Source organism: Setaria italica, chromosome III, assembly GCF_000263155.2.
Source record: "Setaria italica strain Yugu1 chromosome III, Setaria_italica_v2.0, whole genome shotgun sequence".
In the NCBI taxonomy this organism is placed as follows: domain Eukaryota; kingdom Viridiplantae; phylum Streptophyta; class Magnoliopsida; order Poales; family Poaceae; genus Setaria; species Setaria italica.
In genome coordinates, this window is record NC_028452.1 from 1394914 (window position 1) to 1399691 (window position 4778).

Sequence of the window (4778 nt, forward strand, 5' to 3'; positions counted from 1 at the left end):
GGGCCGCGCCTGCCAGCACGCCGCCCGCCGGAGCGCCGCCCCACACCCGGCCGCCGGTGAGGCCGCGCCCGCCCGCCGCCCCGCTCCGCCCGTCGAAGCACCGCCCCGCCCGCCGAAGCCCCGCCCCGCACCCGGCCGCCTGGCTGCCGGCGCGGCCGCGCCCGCGCGCGCGCGAGGTCGCCTGGCCGCCGGCGAGGCCGTGCCCGCCAGCACCTCAACCATGCGTGCAACAACGCCAGGAAGGAGATATTTTTTTATTCTGATGAATGGGCCCAAATTGCCAGTGAGATAAAGACAAGAATGGAGCGGTACCAAACGTTTTTTGATATATTAGATCCACGGTGGAGCAGCTCTATGGCGGAGCTAGCTGGATCTATGGATTTGGAGCTATTTTTTCAGAGCTGGAGCTCTACCAAACAGGCCCATAGTTTTGGGGGAAGAATTTTTTGGAGTACTCTTGGAGTTGCTCTTATCCGTGTGATATAAAATCAGAAGAGCTGGTCCGTTGTTTCGAAAAAAATGTCTGGAACCTCAGATTCGTTCGCTCCCCCAGACGCCGGATCGGAGAAGCGGTGTAGGAGACGCCGCGTCATGGATCTCAAGAGAAATCTGAAGGAGCGAAGGAAGGGTCTGAGCAGAAGCAGACACCTGAAGACCAAAGCGCGAGGAGGAGGAAGACCGACGTGATGCCGACAGAAGAAGAGGGGGCGATTGCCCCGACTCCGAAGAAGGCAAAACAAGAGGAAGCGCAAGCAGGGCAGAGGGCAGAGGGCAGAGGAGTCGGTTGTAACCCAGCAGCAGAAGGATCAGCACGGGGAGACGTCGGCTGCAACAGCCGGCGAGGGTTCCAGTGGCTCAGCTGCCGCACCCCGTCCTCAGTACCCGAGATACCCGCCATACCCGAGGACTGGCAAGGTTGAGGATCTCCGGAAGTGGAGCAAGTAGTGCGATAAGGTCAATGAGATGATCAAGAAAGTAGGTTCGCTTCTGAATTTCGTGAGGCCTTTTTTTTATATATAGTTTCGCTACTCATCAAACGCGTGAAATTTTGCAAATCCATCTGTCACTTAATTACTAGAGGTTCAGGTTAGGGTTAGTGATTTGGTTGGGGATTTAGGGTTTGGTGGTGGAGGGTACCTGTGCCAACTGCCAAGTATTGTAAGTCTAGATGCGTGTGCGCACGTAGATTTACGTCTGAGTAAAGATAATTCTTATAGAACTGACCCATAAGTTTTTCTTCCTTTCCTTAAGACGATCTTAATTACAGTATCCCTACCTTGTGTGCACCCAAGGACCCAGGCACAACCAGAGCTGTACAGAGCTCAAAAGACAAGGTGGTGGTTCTGCGTGCGGCACGCAGCATTGTCAGCATTGCTTACATCATGGATGGTAGGATGAAGTGACAAGAATAATAGCAATATTCACCCAATCTATTCCTCCTAGTTGATTATAACATTCACATTTGTGTTTGCAGATGGGAAGAGGCTACCACGATGTACTGGTATGATCATTAGACAATGGTCTGATGCCCCTGGGCATCATCATGCTATTATAGTGACCTATTCTAGAGTTGTATGTAAGGATGGTAGAAAACTTGATCCCTTACCCAAGGTACAAACAGAGTGAGTCAGTTGAATTGATGATCTTTCCTTTTACTATGCTTACAGCCTGCATGTAGTAGTTCATTCTGTTGTTCTTAATTGCCTTTGATGAGCAGCCCCTCCACTATGTGTGGTGTAGACTGACTTAGCCACCTAGAGCATGCTGCATTTTAGACGAAATGTTTTCCTTGGGATGTTCTATGCTATAGAGACATAATGTGGCATCTTTTTGTGTGGCATTTACTGTGCAAGTGTGGTTTGATGATGGTTCAGTATCCAATTATATATGTTCATGTTTCACTATTGTTCGAAGGTGCCTTGGATGCTTCCTTTTCCTTCATGTTTTAGTGGTATTTCAGTACACTTACCCAACCTGTTCATTTCTGAAATTTCCTTCTGTAAGTATGACCCTCACAGAGGCTGTGCTGTCATTTTGATCATGCGTGCATCCAGATTATCTTTTCCTTTCACCTTAAGCCATTACTTGCACCGTCCTCTTACACTCATTTCATGGCCTTTTATATATTGTATGTGATATTTGAACATTATCAGGTATTGTTGCCTTTGCCATGTTACAACATCATCAGCTCAGCTTGAAAATAGGGTTATCCTACTCTTATCTATCTATATGGAGCCCTTGTTGTTTTCGTGGTGCTTTTATGGCCAAGGGTTATTTTCTCTTTTAATCTTGGGCATGCTATTCAACTATACCTGATCAACACTTGTCTTTTCAGCTATCTGTTTGTTTGCCGGACAAGAAGACTATCTTGGATGCGGAGCTTATCTACTTCAACGATCATTATGACATTGCCCTTTTGGATATCTCTCTAGACTTTACCTTGGGGCTCCCTTCTATTGGACGTGGTGCAGAGTACGGTCAAGAAGTTTTTGTGTTGGCTAGGGACGGAGAGGCATCCATGAGGGTTAGGCGTGGAAATATCAAATGGTTAGAAGAATCAGATATTTTAGGTCGTGACTACTATATGTTCCTCAGCAGTGACATCCCTGAGGTAATTAATTATATTTTTGCTGTACTGTATCGTTGTTTAATTGCTTATTTAATTATGTAGTATTTCTTTGATGCAGGGTGGAAATGGAGGAATGGTGATTGACCATAATGGGGAACTCAGAGGTATGGCAGTCTAGTGGAGCTAGCTCATATACTGCTGTTATTTCGATTTCTACTATTGTAACATGTGTTAATATGTTTATGCAGTTCAAGTAAGTTGCTTTTTTCACCGTCACCCTATCTATAATCCTCATGTTATTTGGTTAATCTCTATCTAGTGAAATAAATGGCACTGTACTTTGTGAATTCCTGAAGTGGATTCATAAATTATCCGTTGCCCAAGGCGAGGTGATAGCTATGCATGTGGGTATATCGTAGGATACTGGCTGGCGGTTTTGCTGCCATCCCTAGCATGCTAGCTTTGATAAGTTTCACTATTAGGTATATAAACCTTGTATGAAGTGCTAGCATATGGTAAACATCGACTTCAGCATAGCAATAATAAGTACTTGTACTTGAGATTTAAGTTCTCTTGGGAACTGGTGCTTCTTGTAATGAAATGTACTATGTGGATTGATTTGGTACTAGAACTACGAAAATATTTTTACCACGACATCACCCGAAATGCTGCCAGAATTTTAGAATTACATAGTATATCTAGACAATGTGTCATTTAAGACAACGATATGATCTTGTAAGGGCGCTGCTGCCTTTATCTTATTGGCATGATAATGTTGGCAATATTTTTTTGTTGGTTGACTAAAGCCAACCTATTTCAGTCGTGTTGCTCGCCCTGTTCTTGGTTTTAGCCTCAGAACAATAGCCCTGTTGGACGTGCAGCTCCAGGAGGATATCTCCGACATTGGCATCGATGGTGGTTTCGTTGTAGATGAGGTAAGGCTGTTTTTTTTTTGAGTCAGTCTGTATGAATTATGGATGCTATTGAAATCCTTTTTGGTGTCTCTAGGTATTTTTGAACAATGATGCTGAGAAACTTGGGATTAAACCCAGTAATGTGATTATTTCAATAAATGGGCAGGATGCTCTAACATTACCTGAGGTGCAAAGAAACATCAGCCCAATCTTGATAGATAATTCAATCTAGATGTAAATGCACCTAAAAGTTAAAGTTTTGGAAGATTACCTTCTATCACTTGGCTGGGACTATTTGAAGGACAAATCAATTTGCATGAAAGATCTTAAGGCATGTCTGCAGAATTTCCATATCACCGACAAGGTGGATCAGGGTATGGGACGGCCCTTGGGATCCGTTACTATGTCTAAACATTAGAAATACTTTAGTCCAAATTTGGCATTTGCCATTGAAAATAAGGAAGAATAAAATCGTAACACATGTTTTTTTTTTGTATCAGCTTAGAGTTTGTGACCTCAAAAGCGGTGTGAAAAGAGACGTCACATTGCCTGTCACGTTCTATGATAAAGCTGAGAAGGTAAGTCCTCAACCTACCGCTGTGATTTTAAGTAAATATCACGAAACTACATTTCTTTTGTGCAAGCTATCACAAAGCTCTGCATTTTTTTTGTCCTTCCTTCAATGCTACAATTTTCTTTGGCACAAGATTTTTCACAAAATTACATTCCCTACAGGATGATCCGATTTGACGGGATGGGCTGACATGATGGTATACGCTGATACACCATACTGATCTACTTGTGGGACGTCTCTGAAGAACCCCGGAACACATTTTTCAATGAAGAATAACGATCTGAGAGAAGTTTCGACTACATTTTACTTATAACTACAATACTAGTGTCAAGAAGTTTCGAGCTCTTGGGCCAGTGTAAGTCCGTCCGGACGTCTGGTACTCCATGTGGTCAATTTTCAGGAACATAAACTTCTGGTGGCAGCTAGTTTCAGAGATGGGTTGGCAGCAGCAGCCGTCTTCACCAGGGTGAAATGCTGAGCGAGAGATTGCAGGCGAAGATGAGAATTTCACACAATCGCGGCCTCCAACGCCGACGGCGGCCGCCTTATTCCGATAATTACATCCTAGCAGTATCGTACACAGCTGCACACGCGGCGGGCGGGCAAACAAGCAGTATATATGCTAGCCACGGCGCGGCGCTCCGATCAAATGGTGATGCTGTTGGGAATGCCGCGGAGCACCGGCCCGGGCTGCGCCGTCGGCTTGAGCAGCGTGTAGGGC

General features: G+C 45.1%; 1 pseudogene; it reads left to right on the forward strand.

The window, feature by feature from the left end:
• Nucleotides 1–690: 690 nt before the first annotated feature.
• Nucleotides 691–4554, forward strand: LOC101784561 (annotated as a pseudogene).
• Nucleotides 4555–4778: the final 224 nt, after the last annotated feature.